The sequence below is a fragment of the Schistocerca serialis genome, chromosome 1, assembly GCF_023864345.2.
Source record: "Schistocerca serialis cubense isolate TAMUIC-IGC-003099 chromosome 1, iqSchSeri2.2, whole genome shotgun sequence".
Lineage (NCBI taxonomy): Eukaryota > Metazoa > Arthropoda > Insecta > Orthoptera > Acrididae > Schistocerca > Schistocerca serialis.
Window position 1 is genome coordinate 995,471,938 of NC_064638.1, and position 27,401 is coordinate 995,499,338.

General features: G+C 41.5%; 1 pseudogene; it reads left to right on the top strand.

Annotated features, from left to right (window-relative positions):
- The first annotated feature begins 19,340 nt into the window (after positions 1 to 19,340).
- On the top strand, positions 19,341 to 19,458 carry LOC126419920 (5S ribosomal RNA; annotated as a pseudogene).
- Positions 19,459 to 27,401: the final 7,943 nt, after the last annotated feature.

The window sequence follows — 27,401 nt, forward strand, 5'->3', positions numbered from 1 at the left end:
TTTCTTTGCAGGTGATGATAGTAATGAAGTTATGGTAATATGAATAATGAAGTTTTTCCTTGCAGAGGAGAATAATGATGAAGTTTATATATATTTACTGTTAGTTAAGAAATGCTATGTAGTTATTTAAGTATTTGTTGCAGTTCGTTTTGACAGTATGTCTTATGTCGCATGGTATAATGACTGAATGTTTTGGAAAGGACAGCTAGAGTACATACATATTGAGTACACATTTCATTACATGTTAATTCGAAGTTCACTACTTTTCAGCATAATATGCGTTTCTTCTTTCAGCTGAATAATCCATTTTGTATTTTTTCTAGGAGAAGCTATTCATGAAATTAATGTGTTATAAACAGTTAGTCATTAAACCTGTTCTAGTACTTGCATTTTTTATACCCATTTGTGTGTGTCATTCATGAATGTGATCACATGTACTCCACTTGTTTCATAGCCTTGCTACAGCTGACTCATGACGAATGACGTTACTAATCGTTATTTGCAGCAATAAGTCAAAAGCAAATATTTTCATGCCCCAGCAATTAATTATCAATCCCAACGCAATGCATTGCTAGCACAAAAAGAAAATGTATTACCAGTCCCAAATAATGCTACCAGTTTAAGAGAGTTCTGAGTAATACTGAATGATGTTTTCTAACCACAGACCTTGAGTAATAGTTACAGTGTGTTACATTTTAAATATGTCCTATGTCACTGGAATGATGAGTTCTGAGTAACACTGAATGATGTTTTGTAATAATGCATAAATACTATGCCAATAATTTCTGTAAATAATATTTTTATTATACTCTATTAATGCTATGCCAATAATTAATTCTCATTTTGAATGATGACTTCTGAATAATACTGAATAATGTTTTATAAAAATATAAGAATACTTTGTAACTGGCCAATGAGTGCCAATAATTATTTTAAATATGTCGTTTGTCACTTGAATGATGAAAAATGTTTTTTAATATTCAATACTTGCTATATGTTTAGTAACTGGTCAATGAATGCCACTGTTTCTTATATTTTAAATTTGTATTATGTCACTTACATGCTATTATATATGAATACCAGTAGCTTGATGCTACACTCATTAGCTCCTGTTGTGAATGATGACTTCTGATGGTTTGTAGCTGGCCAATGAGTGCCAATGACTACTATAAGTAGATGAATTATGTAAATGGTATGCCATTAATTAACTCTTGTTTTGAATGATCACTTTTGAATAATGCATAAAAATGGTTTGTAACTCGCCGAGTGCCAATGTTCACTGTAATCAGATGACTTATGAACAATATTCTGTAATACTTCATACATAGTACAGAAATGTTTAGTGACTAGGCAGTGAGTGCCACCAATTACTCAAAAAGGTTAATAGACTAGTGTAATTCTCAATGATGACTAGCATAAGACTTAATGTCCTTCACTTTCTGACCTAATTACCAGAAATTACTGCAATATCCGTTTGTCCTGTCCATCCTTATGATCATGGAGCACCATATTTAGTTTTTGCACTAATTCTACGTTGGTGAAAGAGTGTGGTGTTGACACATCATGCTGTCCACCACCTTGAACGATGGAGATGTTATTATGGTCCCACTGTTTGGTGTACCTAATGTACTACCAAAATGATAACATTGAATATTAATACGACATTTCAGTGTCTTGGCTACACTGATTAATACTTCAGGGAAGAGAACTTCAGATTGTCACACTTGGTGTTGTGCTTCTGTACAAAGATATGGACTTTCAGTGCAGCTACGTGCAACCTACTGTGCTACAACCATGATGCAATCCTTCCCATTCCTTTCCTAGCTCTTGTAAAATCGTAAAGACTTATACAGTGCGTTTAAATTATTGTAAAATGATAAAGACATATACAGTGCGTGTGCACTTCATTTCATTTGTTAGCAAGATCAGTTTTCCTAAAAATGCTAAAGACTTCTACAGCGCATGTACACTTTATTTCACTCCATGATATGTAAAAATGCTAAAGACTTCTACAGTGTGTGTGCACTTTATTTCACTCCATGATATGTAAAAATGCTAAAGACTTCTACAGTGCGTGTGCACTTTATTTCACTCCATGATATGTTATGTAAAAATGCTAAAGACTTCTACAGTGTGTGTGCACTTTAATTCACTCCACGATATGTTATGTAAAAATGCTAAAGACTTCTACAGTGCGTGTGCACTTTATTTCACTCCATGATATGTTATGTAAAAATGCTAAAGACTTCTACAGTGCGTGTGCCCTTTATTTCACTCCTTGATATGTTTATTAGTTGTAAAAATGCTAAAGAGTTTTACAGCGCGTGTGCACTTTATGTCATTTGTTAATATATTTTGTATTCATTGCACATACATTTTGTCTTTCTTAATACGTTCTGCACTTATCAATAGTGTATATACTCTGTGACTGTAGACTTAGTTAATTAGGTAGATTATAGAAAAATTTGTTGCTCATGGCAAGTCCAATTGACTCACCGTCGCTGCCAAATTTTTGTCCCCCCAGTGGAGGGTTATGTAAGAGGTCCATGATTAAGGAATTTGTTGCTAGCGCACTCGAGCAGATGGATTGCTCACGCGCTGCCTGCGATATGTAAGCTGTAAGAGAATCTGAGACCAAAGAGCAGTATTGTATGCAGTAGGAACTGTGTAGCAGTAAGTTGTGGCTAGAGAGCAATCTGGTGTATCGTGTTGGCTGGGCCGGTCGTGATGCAGCGATGGCGGAGCCTGAGCGTTATAGTATAAGGTAAAAGCAGCCTCGCGCATATCTAGTAATGTTTTGTGAACTCCCATATAAATCTTTTAAAAATGTCGTAATAATAATCTTTCTGATATAAAGTAATTTTTAACAAGCATTCATTTCAATTTAAAGAATTTACTAATTTCTTCAATCCATGATCATTCCTATTGTTGCAAAAGAAAAATCAGTTGCTTGCTTTCATAAATGACAAATCTATAGGTCAGCATTGCACAGAGCTGTGCCGGAAAAAGCTATTGTAAGAGTAGATAGTTGGCGACTTTATTGAGGTAAGAATTTTTGCTTTTTATTCAGAATGATCTCACAGGGCCATGACGCAGCACTGCTGTCGTCCAAAATTTACCAGGTTACTGAATTTTTTTTTTTTTATTACGAGGTTTAGGAAATTTTCTGTTTCGAGCTTACATTAAATGAGAAAAGAATTTTGTGGGTACATTAAATGGGAAACAAATTTTGTGTGAAGGTTAAATGTGAATGAATTTCTGTAGGGAGGTTACACTAAATTAGAATCACATTCATTATTCATATTATTATTTATTAACTGAAATCGAGACACATCTGACCAGGCCACGGTTTTGCAGGCATCTGAAGTCCAACCAATATCGTTATGAACCCAGAAGAGGTGTTGCACGAGATGTCGTGCTGCTAGGAAAGTCACTCCAGCCAGTCGTCTGCTGCCGTAGCCCATTAAAGCCAAATTTCACCGCACTGTTGTAATGGACACGTTTTCGTACGTCCCACTTTGATATCTGCAGTTATTTCACGCAGTGCTGCTTGTCTGTTAGCACTGACAATTCCACTCAAATGCTGCTGCTCTCGGTCGTTAAGGGCATGCCGCCGGCCACTACATTGTCCGTGGTGAGAGGTAATGCCTGTAATCTATTATTTTTGCACACTCTTGACACTGTAGATCTATGAATATTGAATTCCCTAACGATTTCCTAAATGGAACATCCCATTCATCTAGCTCCAGCTATTATTCCACGTTTAAAGTCTTTTAATTCCCGTCGTGCGGCCTCAATCATGTCGGAAACCATTTCACATGAATCACCCGAGTACAAATGACAGCTCTGTTAATTCACTGTCCTTATATACGTTGTGTACGCGCTACTAGCGCCATCTGTATACGTGCGTATCGCTATCCCATGACTTGTGTCATGCAGGGTACTTGTTAGTTATTATGACCGAATTTTACTTAAGTATTGCGTTAATTTCGAAACTTGGTTAACTGACGACATGAATGTTAGGGATAGCCCCTGCCAGGAAGTTTCAGTCCCTATTAAATTTATCGTGCAGAGAGAGGCGAAGCTTACAGTGGAGTCGCTGTTTTACGATAAAAACATAACCTGTAGCACCCGTAATTTTCTGCTAAGTATTGCATATATTGATATTTTATCATTTTCCATTATGGACTTGACAATATCCAGAGTATTTTGGTCAAGTATTTTCCCCACATCCAGCATTCCCAACGTAACAGCTAGTGGGGGCGACGGTCTAAACGACTTCAGTGCTGTGGAACTAGCACGGTCCACTGGTCGTTCAGAATTAGTCCTGCTTAACATAAAATAGTCTACTAGATCAGGTACTCCATTTCAATGGCAATCTCCGCCTAATGTCTCGTTAATATCTTCTACTTTGTCTCTAAAATGCCAGTCGATACCACTCCCTGACATCTTAGGTAAAGACTCGCTAAAATGTCAGTAGATATCTTAGGTAGAGACCATTTTGTCGTTAAAATCTCCGTGACTGTTCCTGTTGCTCATGAGCATTTTTCTACGAGCGACGGTAACTTTAACTGCAAGGGTAAAAATTGGCTTGGTTTAAATGGTTCAAATGGCTCTGAGCACTATGGGACTTAACAGCTGAGTTCATCAGTCCCCTAGAACTTAGAACTACTTAAACCTAACTAACCTAAGGACATCACACACATCCATGCCCGAGGCAGGATTCGAACCTGCGACCGCAGCGGTCGCGCGGTTCCAGACTAAAGTTCCTAGAACCGCTCGGCCACTTCGGCCGGCAAATTGACTTGGATTCCAAACAATAATAAACGAGATTTTCGAATCGGATGTATCTCATGCCGACTTAGAAGGCAAGTACACTCATTTTTTTAACACTTTCCTTAGAGAAGGCTTTCACAACACTTAATATTACATTAGTGAATACTATTTGTCACTATCTCAAGTCGTGGTTGACTTCCGAATGCTCTCGCGTTGTAATTAAAAGAATGGTTGCCATCAAGGCGTTCAGGATGGCTTCATATTATCAGAACCTTGTATTTCTGAGGCAGATAATAACGCTGGACAGGAATGAAAAAGAAGGCAGGCTGGATCAAGCTTCTCTCAGAAATTGGGCCGAATATCTCCACACAGGCGCCTTGAAGGAAAGTTAATTTAATTACCCTAGGCAGGATAATAACGTAGTGGAAACAAGTAGAGAACAAGAAGAATTCTTCATGGGCGTATTAGCTCCATCCTACGTCCCACCGTGAACCAATGAATCAACTAATCTCCAACAACAATTTCTTCACAACTCTGTCTCTCAATTAGACAAACAGTAGTAACGAGCTACTCCATTGTCTGAAAAAGAAAGACAAAGCTCATGAAATGGATAAGAGTATGTACTTCGTGATCTTCAGTCTTCTTTGAGAAGTGACAGCTATACTTCTAAAGATGTTAAACGATCCAGCTTCTGCGAGCTCCTTTGGCCCCATTTCCTTTATCCCTTGTCTCTGGAAGTTAATGGGCTACATGATTAAGAACAGACTGAAATGGTTTGTAGCGCATAATAACACCATTCATAACAAAGTATTTGGTTTCTATAACAAACTAAGTTCAATTCATGCTCTTTGCACGTACGTAACAAATGTGCTGCTGAACTTACATGATTATACCTGCACCATTGCAGCCTTCTTCGATATTGAAGATGCCTACAGCAACGTCTAAATTCCTACTCGTCGACAAGTGTTGTGTGATATGTTTAACATACACTCCTGGAAATGGAAAAAAGAACACATTGACACCGGTGTGTCAGACCCACCATACTTGCTCCGGACACTGCGAGAGGGCTGTACAAGCAATGATCACACGCACGGCACAGCGGACACACCAGGAACCGCGGTGTTGGCCATCGAGTGGCGCTAGCTGCGCAGCATTTGTGCACCGCCGCCGTCAGTGTCAGCCAGTTTGCCGTGGCATACGGAGCTCCATCGCAGTCTTTAACACTGGTAGCATGCCGCGACAGCGTGGACGTGAACCGTATGTGCAGTTGACGGACTTTGAGCGAGGGCGTATAGTGGGCATGCGGGAGGCCGGGTGGACGTACCGCCGAATTGCTCAACACGTGGGGCGTGAGGTCTCCACAGTACATCGATGTTGTCGCCAGTGGTCGGCGTAAGGTGCACGTGCCCGTCGACCTGGGACCGGACCGCAGCGACGCACGGATGCACGCCAAGACCGTAGGATCCTACGCAGTGCCGTAGGGGACCGCACCGCCACTTCCCAGCAAATTAGGGACACTGTTGCTCCTGGGGTATCGGCGAGGACCATTCGCAACCGTCTCCATGAAGCTGGGCTACGGTCCCGCACACCGTTAGGCCGTCTTCCGCTCACGCCCCAACATCGTGCAGCCCGCCTCCAGTGGTGTCGCGACAGGCGTGAATGGAGGGACGAATGGAGACGTGTCGTCTTCAGCGATGAGAGTCGCTTCTGCCTTGGTGCCAATGATGGTCGTATGCGTGTTTGGCGCCGTGCAGGTGAGCGCCACAATCAGGACTGCATACGACCGAGGCACACAGGGCCAACACCCGGCATCATGGTGTGGGGAGCGATCTCCTACACTGGCCGTACACCACTGGCGATCGTCGAGGGGACACTGAATAGTGCACGGTACATCCAAACCGTCATCGAACCCATCGTTCTACCATTCCTAGACCGGCAAGGGAACTTGCTGTTCCAACAGGACAATGCACGTCCGCATGTATCCCGTGCCACCCAACGTGCTCTAGAAGGTGTAAGTCAACTACCCTGGCCAGCAAGATCACCGGATCTGTCCCCCATTGAGCATGTTTGGGACTGGATGAAGCGTCGTCTCACGCGGTCTGCACGTCCAGCACGAACGCTGGTCCAACTGAGGCGCCAGGTGGAAATGGCATGGCAAGCCGTTCCACAGGACTACATCCAGCATCTCTACGATCGTCTCCATGGGAGAATAGCAGCCTGCATTGCTGCGAAAGGTGGATATACACTGTACTAGTGCCGACATTGTGCATGCTCTGTTGCCTGTGTCTATGTGCCTGTGGTTCTGTCAGTGTGATCATGTGATGTGTCTGACCCCAGGAATGTGTCAATAAAGTTTCCCCTTCCTGGGACAATGAATTCACGGTGTTCTTATTTCAATTTCCAGGAGTGTAGAATTATGAGAACAAGCAAAGTAAATGGGTAGGTGGTTACGACAACCCTTTGTAAAGGTTTATCTCAAGGATTTTCTTAAAACTTGCTACTTTTTGGTCTATATACTGGGGGCATTGGCAAAATATAACGGTATCCTACCATCTTCTTACAGTACACAAACGACTTCGTGATTTATGACAAGAGTAAATTTATGGCTTAACCCTCAACTGTACTGTATTTATTGGGTAGTAGATTCTGCGACCTTCTTATACCTGGCAGGTTTTTACTCCACAGCAAGATGGAACATGGCAGCCTGCTGTAAGACTCTGCCTGTTTTTCTGCTCTGGAAGTTTTAGATCGTCTTCAATCTACTAGTCTGTACGTCTGTGGAGGCGACGTTAGAAAGCTAATTTAAGTTATTCATGCAGAACTGGCTGTCCCACAACTCAGCTCAAGACGGAAACTTCCAAGTTCAAGGTACAGATTGAGGCGAAGGTCATATTGAATAATCTCTTGCCATGGAAAAGCCCCGATTATTATATTTTGCAGAGAATAAAGCATTTTGGAAGAAGAAACGTTGACTGTCGTTATCAACGTCGTACTGCATAGCAAAGTCGCGGTTTATTTGCCTTGTTTCTAAGTAATCTAAACTATCAAACCCGTAAATGTTTTTGTAAATTATTTACACTTTGTGAATGTGAACTTTAATGATATTTTAAATTTACAGTCACAACATGATTGATTTCTTCATATTTTATTTTAAGAAAAAGCTTCACTTTGAATGACATGTTCTTCGTCTATGAAAAAACTCGTGCCAATTTTCAGTTTAAAAATTTCGCTGTGTTCATTTCATGCGCATAAAGTAAATATAGTTTAGCTTCATGTTACTGAAACTTTTTTAATCATATAGGCCATCTCCTGAAGAAATAAAAAAACGTGAACTTCATAGGAATGCTCTCTTGAGCTACGTCAGCGGATAATTTGCATTCCTTTCACTAAGAAGTGGGAGGCAGGCAACCGAGGACGCATATTTGACAGCTTAGTGTCCTAGAATTTCTTCTATTCGTGATTCCTGATAGCAAACTGCTATGTGCTTTTTATTTTGTTAGCAAAAATCTCTAGGTTCTCCTCTGTGATGTGTGTATACGACATGCTTCGGCTTATAGTTTACAAGAGAAAATAACAACTTACTAGGCAACCCACACACTCCTTATTTACTGTTTCGTGGTGTTACTGTATATTTGCCTTTCTCGATGCTACTGGGTTCCAAAAGTTCACAGCACGCGGTAATTTCTCTTCAGTATCTATTGTTGTATTTGAGAACCTGTGATGTACATTTCGTATTCAATGAAATCTTTGGAAATAACGTAATATCTCTGAAACAACATGGAATGTGTTGTGTCTGCGGTTTACTTCATTTACGAAGTTGGAAAAAATGGCATTACCTCAACGAACAATAAAAATACGTTGCGGATACGACGTGGGTTACCCCGCTTCTGCATTCGCTATAAACGTAAGTAAATCTGTTAAATGCATGATTTATTCGGTTTAAAAATTCTCTGCTTTCCCGTTAAATTATAGTAATTGAAGTCTCTCAGAAACAAAAAGTTTGGACAAAAATTTACCGTTCCAAGTTATGTAAAGTAATACAAGATCCATCCAGTTAACAGCATCTTGGGACATAAAATTTCATAAGACATTGATTTTGGTTAAGATTTGAAAGCAATGTTCTTACAGTGAATCTGGAGCTAGTAGCAGCGCTATCGATCACTTCATGCACCCTTTTAAGCCATTTCTTGATACAACAAATTGAGGTGGATACTTGATTTCTTTTATATTAAATTTCTTTAAAGATAAACACAAAGTTGAACTTTCTTATAGCGAGCGAGCATTTACATAGACAGGAGTGTAACGAGATAAATCCTTAGATAACTCCTATGGGTTAGTGGTCAACGCAAGCGAAAACGGTTGCGTAAGGGAATATTGTTGAGGTCAACAAAAAAATAAGTACCAATAACACGGAAGAGCTCTGAACTTGGCATCTAGTGATTGCATACATACCTGAAGCGTACCCTCATGAATAGAAATATTCGAACATTTTAACTCAGCAGTTTTTCTCCATATTACTTTAATTATGGTTAAATGAGGCGCAGAAATTTTTATGTAGCTTATTATAGGGCCGATAAGTAGAAGTAGGAATGAAAAACTAAGACCTGCAACTAGTACCCACCGCCGGAACCATCATAAAACTGTATAATAATTCAAGTTTATTACGTTATTGCATGAATGTCATAAAATCGTTGTTATAAGAAACTGCTAAAAATGAATTTCATTATATAGGGAGCAATATAGTCATATCTATTGCATTCCGTTATTCAATATGGAAGTTACTTTGAATATTATTCCCATTTCTATGGTTCTATTGAGCTGACTGCTCTATTATAGTAATCTCATTAGTGTGACAATAAAGTTATATTGAAGTTTTTCACCACTGAAATCTAGGTGTTCACTGACCCGTGACTTTAAATTCCGGTCACTCTATGTTTTGCACGGAATTTCACGACTTTCGACTGAATTAAATATCGTATTTATATTTTAAAACCGAAAACAAACAAAAAAACAAAAAAAAGGATACACTGTAAGATTAAATCCAGAAACTATCATTACACCAGAACCACGCGCTTGTTATTAACCGTAAGTTTTTATATGTATTTTATTGCATCGACACCGTTTTCATCTTCACATATATTCCGTAACCCATCGTACAGTGAATTGCGGAGGGCGTTTCTCGCCAGTATTACCGACTTTTTGTCCTATGCCATTCGCGAATGGTTCACAGGGTTCCTCTAATAACAAACTGTTCCTGAAATTTTCCCAACAATTTTTTGGGAAAGTAACTTCAACTTTCTCCAAGAGATTCACACATAACTCCCTTGACCATCTATGTTACACTTTTGCGTGACATGTACTCACCGGTAACAATCCTAGCAAAGCGTCTCTGAATTCGATCGACGCCTGGTGTCACGCCAGTTGATAAGGAACTCTCTCAATAAATCTGATTGTTTCGTTCGCCTTTTCTATTGATGACTGGACGTGTCCTTCTGATTGATTTCATTTTGCTTCTTAATATGATCCCTAAATATTTAAACAGTGGGACTAATTCTGGAAACGGCTACTATAGGGTTCCTTCTCTTCGTAATGCTCAGCATTTTTCTTTTATGCATTTCCTTACAGTCAAGAAGCGATGTTATTTTCCTGTAGACATTAGCATCGACATCGAAAAATTGAAACTGCTGATTACACGCAACAGAAAGAAGGAATAAGAAGAAAGAAAAAAAGGCGATTAGAACTCAAAATTACAAAACGGTGGAACGTGTCCTGTAGTGCAAAACAGAATTTCTTCACGAATACGTCCAGACTAATGTGTTCCACTACTGTGCCCTGGTTTGAAATGAACACATTAACTTTTTCAGACGTTCCTTCGACTAGAAATTCGTTATTTCTACTGTTGTCATTTAACCTGTGACAGAACCATGGCAAGCGCTTAAAGATTCTCACCCCGAAATTAAAGCAGGGTGTTATTCTGTTGTTTCCACGTTATTTCAGAATTTTGCACACAACGAGAACGCCATGAAATGTATCTACGTACTGCAGTGCACTGACCGCTGCAGACGTTGCTCACCGTGGTGGGCGCTGCAGGACGACACTAACATAATCTAGATGGGTTTCAATAGAAGGAAAAGAATAGGTGCCGAAAAAGGTGCGCTTTCTGATTATTCCTGTGTTTTATCACTCAGGATGTGCCCAGAAGCCAAAAAGGCAATGTAGCTGTGACTCTAGAATACTGCCATAGTTTTTGCCATAAAAATGAGGAAGTGACTTCAACTCGATCGATTTCTCTAACTACTAATTAATAGAACAAATCAGCATTAATCAAAATATAGCGCTGTTAATACTCTAGAAATGCGGTGAAGATTTTCTGTTTACCAGTGTTCTGTCAACAATAGTTTGTAACCGGCTTTGGAGAAGTGCTATGTCAAATACTTTTAAGAATTAATTACTTCTCTTTCATTTGAGATATCGCGAGAAAGAAATCTTCTTCACGTTCGGTGCATGCGTTTTGTCTTAGACGTGGTTGATCATTGTTTCTGTAATCGTTATAATACCTTCTGATTACATAAGTTCATTGACATACATTCCATGATACAGCTATATGAATCTCAAGTCGCACGCCTTCAGCGCGGAAAAAGTAAGGAAAGAAGAAAAAGAACAAAATTTTGTTAAGACATGAACGTCGGAAAATTGGATTTTTCCATTGAATAAGTAGTTTAATGCTTCGAATGTGTCTTCATTTCAAGGCAATTCTTGAATAAAGAACAAGCGGTACAAATATGTTTATTTGTAACGTCTATCTCTCGATTACTTAATTTACAAGTGCATGGCGGCTCATCATGAGGTAGAAACTGTCACATTAACTTAAGTCGTAAGCTGTGTGGAACAAACGTATTTAAATATTTCGTCCTTGTTTTAGTAGAAAATTGTATATAAACAGTCGTTATTGTTGCTTATATGGAGTAGAATCGAGATAGAAGTGTTCTGATAAAGGTTCTACACCAAAGTGCTTCTGCAGATTTTAGCATCAAATTCAATATAAATTTATCTGTTTGCTTTACCTTTGGGAGTGTCGTGAAGATCGCACGTAATTTACGCTGTAAATTCCACATGAGAAGATGAGTGTGCTGAAATTTCAGAACCTAGCTAACATGCAAATATTTCAACCGAAAACTGTTTCAGATTGCTGTTTCTTAAAAGTAACGGATTATTGTGATTCCAAATTGCATCGAAGAAATTTCCACGTTCGAGATTTACATTACTGGAGCAGGAAGTAGTCACTACAGATCCTAAAGTCTCCTGGGATACTATAAATGAGAATAATGAATGCTAACAACAGGAATTTATACCACCCCTTGAAGACAAATCGTTGTAGATCATCGAGAGTTGTTGGAAGAATGTGGGAGACCCTTCACTTATTTTTTAATTCAGATAAAGACAGTTCGACGATATTGAAACAGGGTGATAGCGGAGACTACGATATCTCTTCCTCGTGCTCATAAAATGAATTACGCACTTTTCCAGGCACGCATGCGATGATATTATCATCTAGGAAGATGCAGTCACCAACCAGTGACAAGGCTGGTACCACTGGTGATTACAGTCATCTCAAACTGTTTCAGAGATCTTACCAGTTACCTGTTATTTCTAATGAACATTTTGCTCGTAGCAAATCAGGCTGTGTCCACCCAATCAGGTTCTTTACCACGCTTCATAGTTTGAGGAAGACAATGTAGGACTGTAGCTACGCTTTCGCTGATTTTATTCTTCTCAGTGCGTAAACATGTCCTGCAGTAGGGAACATTGACTGTGCACATAGACCCTTCGTACCACGGTCTACATCTACACCTATATGGATACTTTGCAAATCACACTTTACTGCCTGACACAGGTTTCATCGAACCAACTTCACAATAATTCTCTATTATTCAATCTAGAACAGCGCGCGTAAAAATAGAACACCTATACCTTTCCGTGCGAGCGCTTATTTCCCTTATCTTATTATGACGATCCTTTCTCCCTGCGTAGGTCTGCGCCAAGAAAATATTTTCACATTCGGAGGAGAAAGTTGGTGATTGAAACTTAGTGAGACGATTCCGCTGCAACGAAAAACGCCTTTGCTTTAATGATGTCCAGCCCAAATCCTGTATCATGCTGGGGACACACTCTTCCCTATTTCGCAATAATACAAAACGTGCTGCTCTTCTTTGAACTTTGTCAATGTACTCCGTTAATCCCATCTGGTAACGATCCCAGACGACGCAGCGGTACTCCAAAATAGGACGAACAAGAGTAGTGTAGGCAGACTCTTTAGTAGATCTGTCACCTTTTCTAACCTTTCTGCCAATAAAACGAAGTCCTTGGTTTGCCTCTCCACATCATTTTCTGTGTGTTAGTTGCAATTTAAGTTGTTCGTAATTATAATTCCTAGGTATTCACTTAAATTTATGGCCTTTAGATTTGACTGGTTTATCGTGTAACCGAAGTTCAATGGATTCCTTTTAGCACTATGTGGATTACTTCACACTTTTCACTATTTAGGGTCAATTTCCACTTTTCACACAACACAGATATCTTTTCTAAATCGTTTTGTAATTTGTTTTGATCTTATGACAAATGGAAATGTCGCGTGACTAGGGCCTCCCGTTGGGTAGACTGTTCGCCGGGTTCAGGTCTTTCGATTTGACGCCACTTCGGCGACTTGCGAGTCGGTGGGGATGAAATGATGATTATTAGGACGACACAACATCCAGTCCCTGGGAGGAGAAAATCTCCGACCCAGCCGGAAATCGAACCCGGGCCCTTAGGATTGACATTCTGTCGTGCTGTGGCTTGAATTCAGAGAAATAGTATCAACAATAATTGATAGATTTATACCAAATAACTACGCTTACATTGTTAATTTGGAAGGAGTGGGAACTGTCTCGCAGGAGGCCTTCAAGTGATTTTTTATCCGGTTTTTTTTTCAATAGGTACATTCTTCGTTTAGTTTTGGAGGATTTGGGAGTTACAATATTCAGTCTCGATACGACAACCCTGTGTTCACTAATCCCTTTACCCATTTTGATGCTCATTATTAGCTCAGGGTTATTTGTTGCTAAGAGGTCAAGTGTGTTTTCACAACCGTTTACTATTCGCGTGGTTTCATGAAGTAATAGCATGAAACAATTTTCAGAGAATGCTTTTAGCACAATTTCGGATGATGTTTTACGCGTAACTCCCGATTTAAACGTGTATTTTCGCCATCACATGTATGGTCAGTATGTAACCGCGAATTCCGAAAGCATATCCGCGCGCTCCGGGTCTTGATCGACACTCGCGACCCCACAATGCAGCGAAACTTCACCACGGTCGGTGAAGCAACTGTTATCGACGGGGCCAAACCAGTATTCTGCACTGCTATATTAATGAAGCAGGTTTTTATAAGAATCGCTAGAATCGCTTTAACCAGCGAGAGAAGAGTAAAAGGTAGCAATCAGAATACACTCTGACAAACTGAAAGAGCCGACCAATGGAGTGTCATTATAAAACTCCAACGATCTCCATTCAGTTTCACACTGATTCTTCGCAACGTTCTTGGTAACCTTAGCAAAGAAAGTAGTCCCGGAGAAAGAGTTCATAAATTTTAATGGTCACAAAGTCACAGCAAAATCAAACACTCCAGTTTCCACCCTAAGTCTGTTTTTCGACGAGCACTTTACAACAAAATATTAGCTTCTTAAGCTGACACAAAACTGCCACCTAATGATAATACCAGCTTCAATTACAGCACTGCGTACTTAACTTAGAGAGCCGCATCTCACTATCTCCTATTACTGCATCAAAGTAGCTACAGTAAAGTCGTGCACGTTTGGCTAAAAATTCTAAATTGTGTCTTCGAAAATCAGTACTGCCGGTAGAACTCCAACTCCACGTCCTAAAGAATCTGCCTTCCTCTTTCAACGAAAATCTGCGACCAGCAACCCGACTTTGCCAGTTCAGAATAACACATGAAACTTGTTAAGGATTTAGGTTTTTAGCCAATCAGAACTGTAGACGCACAGTGTCTGGCTCGTTTCTCGTTAACTAGTATTCTCATTGGATCATCTTCTCCACTAAAACGAAAAGCAACACAACATTTTTGACCAAATTTTCTAAACTAATGTCCAAAAGAGTACTTGTACTGTCAAAGGAAACAGATTGACTACCCCGTGAAATTTCTCGCATCTCCTCGGGCCGCCTACAACAGGAGTGCCACAGCTCCTATGTAGTTCGAAACGAATTTAGAAAATCAAGCTGACGCTGCATTTCAAATTAAGCATGTAAAATTACTCTCCAAATTGAAGTCAAGATCAATTTTTTTTAAATATTTGTTTTGAGTCATCAGTCTTCCACACGGCCAGCCACGATTTCTTATTTTGTGCCAATCTCTTCATACCAGAGTAGCCCTTACACCCAAGATCATTAATCATTTTTTCTATATATTCCAGTCTCTATCTTCCTCTACACGTTCTTCACCTCTGCGGGTCCTTCAAATACCATTGTAGTTATTCCGTTTTGTCTTAAGACATGTCGTATCATCATGAGACTTCTTTCAATTAGTTTTCTGTTTAATACCTTCCTCGCCGAGTCTGCGGCCAACCTTCTTATTTCTTTTGTTATCAGTCCATTTAATTTTCAACACCCTTCTGTAACTGTAACACCACATCTCAAACACTTAGATTCTCTTCCTTTCCATTTTCCCACATCCTTGATTCACTCTCATACAATGCTGTACCCCAAATGCCCATTCTCAAAGATTTCTTTCTCACATTAAGGCTAAACAAAATTTGCTTGCTACATTTTTTATTTTATTTCTGGACAAAATGTTATTTGGGTTGATCAAGATAAATGGGACGCCATGCCATGTACTAGGCCGCGCTAAAAAGTAATCCCTCCGAACTTTTTATTCTATTCTCAACATCTGTTGAGGTATTACATGTTACGCATATTACTCGGCCGACTTTCCCGCTTCGCTGACGCAAGTTGCAATCCTCTGCCGCTAGAAGGCTTCAACTTGTAGCGTGTAATTTAAAGTGCAATGTAATTTTGTCGGTGTATGGGATATAGCGTGCTGTAATCGCGTGAAAGCACGAATTCGAACATTTCGTCCACACGCGGAGCACCCTCTCCTTCAGCATGACAATGCCTGACCACACACAAGGGCTGCAACAAATGGACGCTTTGCCTCCATACAATCCTGACTTGGCTCTATCCGATTTTCATCTGTTTCCACAACTTGAAGAACACCTTCGAGGACTTCACTTTTATAGTGATAAAGCGAGGCGAGTTTCTGGCTCCATCAACAAAGTCAAACATTCTACAGTGACAGTATAAACAAACGGCCTCTTGTTGGGAAATGTGTTCGTCGGCAGGGTGACTATGTTGAGAAATAAATATGCAGACACGAAGATTAAAAATGTGTAATGTTAATAAAGTTTGATATACTTAAAAAAATTTAAGAGTTTCCTCATGAAAAATTCGCGGGTATTACATTTAAGCACGCCTTCGTGTATTAAATGACACGTAGATGAAGAAAAATATTTTTTCAACAGTGGAATCAAACCCCAGTTCTTTATCCATTGCGCTACGAGAAACTACATCATGCGGAATAATACAGCATATTCTTTACGAGCGCTATTACAGACCTAACTTCTATGTCTATTCGTTCTCTTTGATGAGGTGTGTAAGAAAGCGCATAAATGCACGATGAATAACCTAGTTTAATGACAGTGAGGTTTACATAAAATTTTGTTTGGACGGGAAGGTGTTTTAAAACGGGTGCTTAAATGAAATCTGTGTGCAGTTTTTGCTTTGTTAGCTGTTAATATGTACACTGCCTGACAAGGAAGGTAAATCATCCAGAGGGCGAGGAGGAAACGAAATGAAACTTCAGGAGTTGACAGAGTAGGTGATGTTATTGCAGTGATTACAAAATCGAGTGACATTTGCAAAGAAACTTGGAAGTATGAGCCCACTTGTCGATATGACGCTGCATACGTTCTTGAGGTGGAAGCATGCACTGATTAGATTGGGAAGGATGCCATAAAGCAGTTCCATCCTCTCCCGAGGCAAGCTGTCCACAATTGTTATAACTTGTTCTTAATATCCTGGATAATGGAACAGGGACGTAGGTTTTTTGAGCACGTGGTACATGCATGCTGCCACTACTCCAACCAAAGACGTTATTTAATCTTTCTCTTAGTATTAAGACATTTCTGAGGACCATTAATCTCTTCTGTACGAATCAACAAACATTTGATCAGAATTATCTTCAAACCCCTATTTAACGCAAAATTAACCACTAGATTTCATGAGAGGTGGACCGGCCAGTATAAAAGGAGTCTAAGATTATTGATTTTCAGTGGCGAGTAAGTAACAGGAGGATAAAAAGGTCAGGAGAGCTCATTGACTTCGAACGTGGACTACTCATTGGATGCCGTCTGTGTAAAAAATCCAACAGGACGTTACAGCCCTTCTAAAGCTGCTCAGGTCGACTGTTGGTGATGTGATTGTGAACTGGAAAAGCGAAGGGACAATCACAGCCAAAACAAGGGCAGGCAGACCTCACGTAATGACAGACAGGATCCGTCCGGCACTGCGGAAGGTGATTGCAAAAAGTCGCATGAAACCTGCGGCAGGAATCACTCGTGAGCTCCTAAGTGCTATCAGCATTCCAACTACAGTGGTGGAAATATTTATTGCATCACCATGAATTACTACGTCTTTTTGTCTTTTTCAGCAGTTTGCTTCAGGTTATACCAGTCCCATTGTTGCTAAACTCCATTGAGACATTCTTGCCTTAATAATCCTTCACGCATGTTTTCCAACAATACACAACTCTTTGTTGTTGTCGTTTGGTTTTACACTGAAAAACCAGTGTTTATACTGCCATTCTGAGACTTTGCAGTGAGAAATGGGCAGGTCAGTTGAATTAACGCCAGAAAAGAAAGCTGCTATACTTTCTTATTCATCTGTTGTTCTCAGCACCAGAGAGACAGCCTCTAAGACAGCATTTAATCAGTCTACGATTTCGAAGTTACTGAAAAAATGCGGGGAAAAAGGAAATGTTGATCGTGAGAAAGGAAGAGGTCGGAAAAGGGCGTCTACCGTCAAACAGGAAAGGGTATTGAAAAGGCTTTCGCTCAACGATCCTCGCCTGTCATCAACTGAACTAAAACAAGACTGGGCAGAAATGTGCGGCAACTCAGTAACCAGTAGAACTGTAAGAAATTGACTACTGGAGGTTGGACTCTCAGCCCATCGTCCTAGAAGGAAGCCTTTATCGACCAAGATAATGCGACAGCAGCGACTATAATGGGCAAATGCACATGCGACATGGACGCCAGAGATGTGGAACAAAGTAATCTTTTCAGACGAGTCCAAATTTAATCTGCATGGCACAGATGGAAAAGTGTTCATGCTTCGAAAAAAAGGTGAAGAATTGCATTTTTCAGGATGACTCGGCTCCTTGCCCTAGAGCTTTGAAGGTGGGTCCTATGACTAATATTTGTACCAAACACGAAACAGATTACTTTCTTGGTTAATTATCACGTACTTCTACATTTCAGGTAAAATCTTTCCTTCGACAAACTGGGGTTCGAGTTTTAGAGTGGCCTGGAAACAGCCCTGATCTCACTTCTATTGAGAACTGTTAGAAGGTTATGGGAAATGTTATCACCAAAAAGAAGTCACGGAATAAACGGGAGCTGTTGGAAACCCTTGTGCATGTGTGGTTTCATGAACTGAGTGAGGAGTACATTAAAAAGTTAATTCTTTCAATGCCTTCACGATGCCAAGCAGTGATTAAGACGCATGGTGGAGCATCAAAGTATTAAATGCAACAGTGTGTTCATATGAGGCAATACAAACACTAAAATCCATCAGTGTTATGTTACAACATTTATAGGCAGTGTTTCTTTCAACATTAGTATTCATATTTCAGAATAGCTGACATATCCACTTACACTCGCTTTTCAAGAAAGTGTTAAATTATGAAAAACATTTTTCTAGAAACAAAAATTAAGAATAAAAACAAATTGACAAAAATTATTGTGTATATTCATTTCTAATAGAAATCAAGAGAAATCAGGCAAATTTAGCTCGGTTATTCAATGACTGTAACAAAAATTGTTAATTGTAAGAGGTGATGCATATATGTATATATTTCCACCACTGTAGCTCAGTGACTGTGCGGTGGGAACTAAAATAATGGGATACAATGGTCGAGTAGCTCCTCATAAACCACACACTTCTGTTGTCAGTGCTAATCGACGCCACTCGACACTGAGTGACGAAACGAACACTTGTATTCTGTGGCAATTCGATAGGTGGGTTTGGATTTAATTATTGGATATATTGGACGCGTTTTATGCAAAAACACTGTTTTTTCTTACTATCAAAACATGTTTTGGCACCTCTGTGCCATCATTTTGCAGGACCATCTGTACGGTGTCCTGCACCGATATCGTGTCATCTTCAGACCAAACGATGTACATGTGTACTCTATTAGCGAGTTAACACATCCCTTGATTTTTAAAAAAGCCAACGGCCTTGCCACAATGGTGACACCGGTTCCCGTCCGGTCGCCGAAGTTAAGCGCTGTCGGGCTGGGCTAGCACTTGGATGGGTGACCATCCGGTCTGCCGAGCGCTGTTGGCAAGCAGGGTACACTCAGCCCTTCTGAGGCAAACTAAGGAGCTACTTGATTGAGAAGTAACGGCTGCGGTCTCGGAACCTGACATACGGCCGGGAGAGCGATGTGCTGACCACATGACCCTCCATATCCGCATCGAGTGTCGCCTATGGGCTGAGGATGACACGGCGGCCGGTCGGTACCGTTGGACCTTTATGGCCTGTTCGGGGGGGTTTCGTTTAGTTTTTGATTAAAAAAAAAAAGAAAAAACATTATTTTGTTGTGGAAAAATGTTGTGCGTGTATATTTGTTATTACTCCCATTTTTTGTGATTAATCTTTGTTCTTTTGCGCTCTGAGGGTTTGTATTTGGCGAATGCCTGTAATACATTACTTGACACCATGTGTCGTGCCAGAAATGAAATGCAGAGGAGTTGGTGTCATAGTATGTGGATGTTTTTCGTAATTGGGGTGCGTTTAAGAAAAAAAAGCGATATATGAAAGAATATGAACAAATTTCACAGCACTGTGTATTGTGTAAAATAGAGGAACATTTCTGAAACATTAATTATTTGTATCGACATGATAATCACCTGTCATAAAGCAGCGTATGTGAGGCAGTAATTTGTTAACAATAACATCCTGAAATGGACTGGCCCGCTCAGAGTCACAACCTGAATTTGATAGACCCCCTCTGAGATTGGTTAGCAAATCCACTTCCTTCCAGATCGCTACCTTCCGTGGTTTCGGCTTTTGAGGAAGAATGAGCTACCTTTCTTCGCACAGACATTCAGACTGTGAGCGTGGGGGGTTGATATGCTATTCTGTTATTCTGCGCAATGGATTAATCTGAGATGTACCCTTTACCCTGTGGCTCCTGCAAGATGCAATTTCCACCCCCACACTACTACAGAAGTTAGACAGACGCTCCTAACGTTCTAAAGAGAAATGCCTGAAAGACTTTCAGCAATAAATATCTTCTGGAGTCGTCCGCTGTAAGGAAATGACACAAAAATTCACAAAATTTCTTACGTAACTAGTGGGATACTTGGGTACTGGAGTAGTGCTAGTTAGTGTAAGAAAAACATGAAACTAACGAAAATTATTATTTATTTTACAAAAATTCTGAGAAATCACAATGGCACTTTTAGTTATGAATTGAACAAGTTATATCCTGGTTCTTTTCGGAATGTGAAGTTACCTCTCAAGGATAGGATTCGCTAATGAAATTTCTATACAAAGTTTAAGATTGTTATTGACTTGGCAGAATGGCTGAGAGGCGCGCCTACTCAACTTGAATAATTATCCTTTAGAATGTTGCTAGGTACGGTCGAGGCTGTCGCGTGTGAAATGCAGTGAAGTGTACTGTTGTGGAGGAAATGTGGGGCTCGCAATAGCTGTAGCGCACAATACCGTAAGCTGCGATGACTGCTGTCTGCGCCACTCGCTGCTGACAAATAAGATAACTCTCGTTCTATCTAGATTGACCTTCGCCAATCAAACTCTCCCTACACCTGTAAGTAAGCTGTTTAGGTTTTCTTATTGGTAACGCCACGTAGCGCTCTGTATGAAAAATCACTGGCTGTGCTGTGTGCAGTCTGTGGCTAGTTTGCATTGTTGTCTGCCATTGTAGAGTTGGGCAGATGGATGTGAACAGCGCGTAGCGTTGAGCAGTTGGAGGTGAGCTGCCAGCAATGGAGGATGTGGGGAGAGATGTGGCGGAGTTTCGAAATTTGTAAGACTGGATGTCATGAACTGCTATATATATTATGACTTTTGAACACTAGTTAGGTAAATACATTGTTTGTTCTCTATCAAAATCTTTCATTTGCTAACTATGCCTATCAGTAGTTAGTGCCTTCAGTAGTTTGAATCTTTTATTTAGCTGGCAGTAGTGGCGCTCGCTGTATTGCAGTAGTTCGAGTAACGAAGATTTTTGGTGAGGTAAGTGATTTGTGAAAGGTATAGGTTAATGTTAGTCAGGGCCATTCTTTTGTAGGGATTTTTGAAAGTCAGATTGCGTTGCGCTAAAAATATTGTGTGTCAGTTTAAACACAGTCGTGTATAATTTTTCAAAGGGATGTTTCACGCCTTGATGAAGTCAAGGACTCCTATTAGCCGCTAGTCTAACTATTGGAGTGGTACACCAGTCAGATAACCAGTCCACCGCGATGCCACTCAAAAATTCGCTCGCAGGCATTTAACTACAGGGCTATTACAAATGATTGAAACGATTTCATAAATTCACTGTAGCTCCATTCATTGACATATGGTCACGACACACTACAGATACGTAGAAAAACTCATAAAGTTTTGTTCGGCTGAAATCGCACTTCAGGTTTCTGCCACCAGAGCGCTCGAGAGCGCAGTGAGACAAAATGGCGACAGGAGCCGAGAAAGCGTATGTGCTTGAAATGCACTCATATCAGTCAGTCATAACAGTGCAACGATACTTCAGGACGAAGTTCAACAAAGATCCACCAACTGCTAACTCCATTCGGCGATGGTATGCGCAGTTTAAAGCTTCTGGACGCCTCTGTATGGGGAAATCAACGGGTCGACCTGCAGTGAGCGAAGAAACGGTTGAACGCGTGCGGGCAAGTTTCACGCGTAGCCCGCGGAAGTCGACGAATAAAGCAAGCAGGAGCTAAACGTACCACAGCCGACGGTTTGGAAAATCTTACGGGAAAGGCTAAAGCAGAAGCCTTACCGTTTACAATTGCTACAAGCTCTGATACCGGATGACAAAGTCAAACGCTTTGAATTTTCGGCGCGGTTGCAACAGTTCATGGAAGAGGATGCGTTCAGTGCGAAACTTGTTTTCAGTGGTGAAGCAACATTTTTTCTTAATGGTGAAGTGAACAGACACAATGTGCGAATCTGGGCGGTAGAGAATCCTCACGCCTTCGTGCAGCAAATTCGCAATTCACCAAAAGTTAACGTGTTTTGTGCAATCTCACCGTTTAAAGTTTACGGCCCCTTTTTCTTCTGCGAAAAAAACGTTACAGGACACGTGTATCTGGACATGCTGGAAAATTGGTTCATGCCACAACTGGAGACCGACAGCGCCGACTTCATCTTTCAACAGGATGGTGCTCCACCGCACTTCCATCATGATGTTCGGCATTTCTTAAACAGGAGATTGGAAAACCGATGGATCGGTCATGGTGGAAATCATGATCAGCAATTCATATCATGGCCTTTACGCTCTCCGACTTAACCCCATGCGATTTCTTTCTGTGGGGTTATGTGAAAGATTCAGTGTTTAAACCTCCTCTACCAAGAAACGTGCCAGAACTGCGAGCTCGCATCAACGATGCTTTCGAACTCATTGATGGGGACATGCTGCGCCGAGTGTGGCAGGAACTTGATTATCGGCTTGATGTCTGCCGAATCACTAAAGGGGCACATATCGAACATTTGTGAATGCCTAATAAAACTTTTTGAGTTTTTGTATGTGTGTGCAAAGCATTGTGAAAATATCTCAAATAATAAAGTTATTGTAGAGCTGTGAAATCGCTTCAATCATTTGTAATAACCCTGTATAACATTGTCCATTCACACCGCACAATAAGTGTGTCAGCCAACACAGTGAACAACGCTTAATTGCAAGGACTCAATGTAGATTCGCACTTCAATTCGCTCTCGACTGAGGTTCTCTCCCAGTGAAGTACTGAGGAGAGACTTGTTCCTCACCCAAGAGCGACAACAGAACGGCGCCTTTCCACATCAGACGTGAAGGGGTATATCTTTTGGTCTCTTCCATTACTCCTTCAGCTCAAGGCGTCAGAAATATCGTCTGCGAATCAGCATTGCTCTTCTAAAACGGGAGAATGACGTTTCGTTTAAGGCGACCAATCCGGAAATCTGTAGTATCTGCGTTTGGCGTTTGCTGTCTCCCTGTGAAAATCTCTGAAACTGTATGCTATGTTTAAAGAATGCGTAGGTTGGACGCTCCCACACAATGTAGGGGAATTTGCTTTTAAGCTGAACACGGGGTCATTCCCCCTTTTACTCGGGCACATGCTGTATGCTTCATGGGCGGCCGAGGTTGACTCGTCCTCTGAAGGGACCAGCCTCCCGATGTGTGGTCTGCCTCTCTCGAACTAAAAGCTCCTGTGACCGTCGTGTTTAGAATGTATGTGTGTACGCCAGCCTCAAGTATTTCAACCCCAGTGCGCACTTGTTATTTGCATATCGTTTACATGAATTCATACAACATTGACTTTATCTTATTGCGTTTGGGTTCGAATGAAGCGTCTTGATGTGCGGAATATGATTGTGAGGGCGGAATATGTAAGCAATGAAGGTCAGGAGGCCACGACGTCTTACAAGACGTCTCATTCAAAGTGATCCCAACAGCGTTTAAGCCATGACAAAATTGATGAGTGGACTCACCACATAGTAGTGTCCATTAATAGATGTCCGGATACTTTTTGTCAGATAAAGTATGAAACTCAGCTCGCTCTATACGGTCACTACGCATAGAAGGCAACAGAGACCAGCGTACAGTTTGATACCGCATTCCTTGGCAATCGAAATGCGTGCGATACAGTTCGTACTTCCACCTGATTATCAAAATAACAGTGCACAGTAAATTTAGACTAGCCAATTGCTTCGAAAAGCTTCTAGTAAATATAACAAACCATGCTGTTCTTAACAAAAATGTAAAAGTAACTTCCGATGTACCGCATAGGAGAGCAACAGAACCGTTGCTGTTTTCGAAGTGACTTATTGAATAAGGTCAAAAACTCCATACGTCTGATCGCGAATGATGCCATTTAGAGATGCGTAATGTTAGAAAATTGTAGCGAAATGCACAAACGCCTGCAAACGACCGACGCTTGATGCAGGGGTTGGTAGTTGACCGTCAACATAAACAAATATACGGTGTTTCGTATAAATAGACGAAAAAACGCTTTATATCATTGCGCGATGGCCGAACAATAAGTGAAAAAGTCATGTCAGTTAAATGCTTAGGATTATGAGAACGGAGCGATATATGGCCGGCCGGTGTGGCCGTGCGGTTCTAAGCGCTTCAGTTTGGAACAGCGTGACCGCTACGGTCGCAGGTTCGAATCCTGCCTCGGGCATGGATGTGTGTGATGTCCTTAGGTTAGTTAGGTTTAAGTAGTTCTAAGTTCTAGGGGACTGATGACCACAGAAGTTAAGTCCCGTAGTGCTCAGAGCCATTTGAACGGAGCGATATGAAGCGACATGGCCATATAAAACGAATCTTAGGGAAGACAGATGCCTGACTGACAAAGAGATTAATTTGGAAACAGCTCCTACTAAGTGAGATCTGAGTTTCTCCTGACGTACACAACTTTCAAATAACTTCCGGGAATTCAGCCAGGTAACACTTTCAGCGACCGCCGATATTTTGGCGGGAGAACCCCCGCCATTTTCAAGGCAAATTGCAACGGACAGGCAACGTACATGCAAATTTAAAACCTCGGTTCTCGGACTGATGTAGGAAAGATAACACAATCAGTGAACACTAGTGCCACCAAAGATGACCAAAATCAGAGCTATCGATAGTGAAACTAAGGCTGTAAGGAGGCAGCTGAGATTAAATTAGCGAGCAACCTAGTTAACAGGGATGGAGGTTTTTGTTTGAACTCAGTTTGGAATCCGGCTCTCTCCCTTGTCAAAAAAACAGAGGGACAAAGTCACATTACCTCACCTGCGAGTTCGTAGTCTCACTATCGATAGCTCTGACTTTAGTCATCTTTGGTGGCACTGGTGTTCTGTGTGTGTATTATCGTTCCTGCGTCAGTCCGAGAACCGAGATTTTAAATTTGCATGTACGTTGCCCGTCCGTTGCAGTTTGCCTTGAAAATGGTGGAGTGTTCTCCCACCGAAATATCGACGGTCGCTGAAAGTGTTACCTGGCTGAATTCCCGGAAGCTATTTGAAAGCTCCTACTGAGGAGGTACAATCATTCGACAGATAGCTGAGTGTTGTTTCTCAGACTGGGACCCTTTCCAGATATGACTGATATCCGAAATACACAAGACCCAAAGGAGAACAGCACGTTCCGTCACGGATTTGTTCGGTAACGCGGAAGCGTCACGGATAGGCTCAAGCAACTACAGTGGCAAACATTATAAGTAAAGTATTGTGTATCACCACGTGATTTTCTGTGAGAATTACGAGAGTTTGCGTTCTCAAAAGAGTCAATCAACATATTACTTCCTCTCCTAGGGGCTGGACTAAAATATAGAAACACTGCTAATCAGTTCTGCTGATTCCACTGTTGTATTTGACCACGAATGACACCTGTGTAATGTCCTCCATAAGCGACAAGTGTCAGTCGTGGGTACAACAGTGTTCCGTGTAGTTGTGGTGAGTGCGTTGTATTGCAGCTAAGTGACTTCCAACATGGCGAATTGTTGGCGGTTGTATGGTGGGCATTTCCATAACCAAGGCAGCCGAAGTGTTTGGTGTTTCAAGAGACACCGTCTCGAAGATTTATACCCCGTACATAAAAGATGGAAAAACATCATCCGCTAAGCCATCAAGCGCACGAAAGTGTGTGTTGAGTGACCGTGAAGACGGGCACTGAACAGGACTGCGACGAAAATAAGTGAGTGGCAGCTGTAAAAGTCACTGCAGAACTAAATGTCTCACTCGTGAACCCTGTCAAAACTACAAGAGGGAGTTTGTTGGGAGGGTGAAAGTAGAGATGGTTCTGCGTTAGGAGGCGCTCTCCCAGTTCGCCCCTTGCCAATTTTCCTCGGAAGGATTGTGGTGACGTGTTGTAGGCAGTTGCAGCAGTGAAAGGAGATTCAGAATTAATTATTTATTTCCATAAATTACAGTCAGTGTCTTGACACGTTGCTGACATCGGATGACGATGCCCGTCAGGGATTCGCGTCGTAAGCTGCCTTCAGCTAACTGCAGGTAATTGACGACGCGCTCACCTGCTTCTGCTCTGGCTGTTTACCGGCGCCAGGCGGCAGTGGTTGAAGGCGGCGCTTGAGTTGGACTTCCACACGCCGATTTGGGTGGCGCTCTGCTTCCTCCCACTAGCTGCCGTTCTTCTTCATCTGTTGAACCGCGATGACGTTTGCCGCGTAGCCGTACAATACGACGATCTTGGCCTGCAGTTCAGGTAGGCCCTGGCCAGTCCGCCCAAGTATGGGAACACTGATGTCCTGACCCGGGACGACAGGCAAGACCCCCGGATCCAACCACCTACAACGGCGGCAGACTGTGGTGTTAAACTCCGTGACTGGTGATTATGACGAGGTAACAATCTACATCGTACTTAGCAAGCCTACTCTCCTAGTAGCGGTTCTCATTGGTCAACTGCGAGCAGGAAATCTACAACAGACTTGTTCCAGGCGTTGCTTTACTGAAACCAGGGCAGGAGTGCGAACGATATGGCCAGCCGGAGTGGCCGGGCGGTTCTAGGAACCGCGCGACCGCTACGGTCGCAGGTTCGAATCCTGCCTCGGGCATGGATGTGTGTGATGTCCTTAAGTTAGTTAGGTTTAAGTAGTTGTAAGTTCTAGGGGACTGATGACCACAGCAATTAAGTCCCATAGTGCTCAGAGCCATTTGAACCATTTTTTGCGAACGATATGTATGTCATCGATCCATCTGACCGACTGCCTTACGAGCTAAAATGATGGGATATTTATGGAGCGAAGCAGTGGCTAATGTTTACAAAACGCTACTTGTCATGATCACAAAGGTCTTGCTACTACAAAGGTATCAGCTCTGCCACGCTTGCTTAACGAGTTTGTTGTAGTATAAGGATTGGTTCGTAAAAGCTCTCGGCACATGTTGTTGAATTAGCAAAAGCGTTTCTTTCATTGTGTATCGAAGGTGACGTCTCCAGTCTAACTGCTCTGTCCCACTGCATTTCGGCTGAGGTCCACCTTGCCAGAAGCGCCGATGTTGCGTTTTCCTCTGACCCAAACTCGGTGGTGAAAAGTTATTCTTCGTGCCTTCGTCGTGTT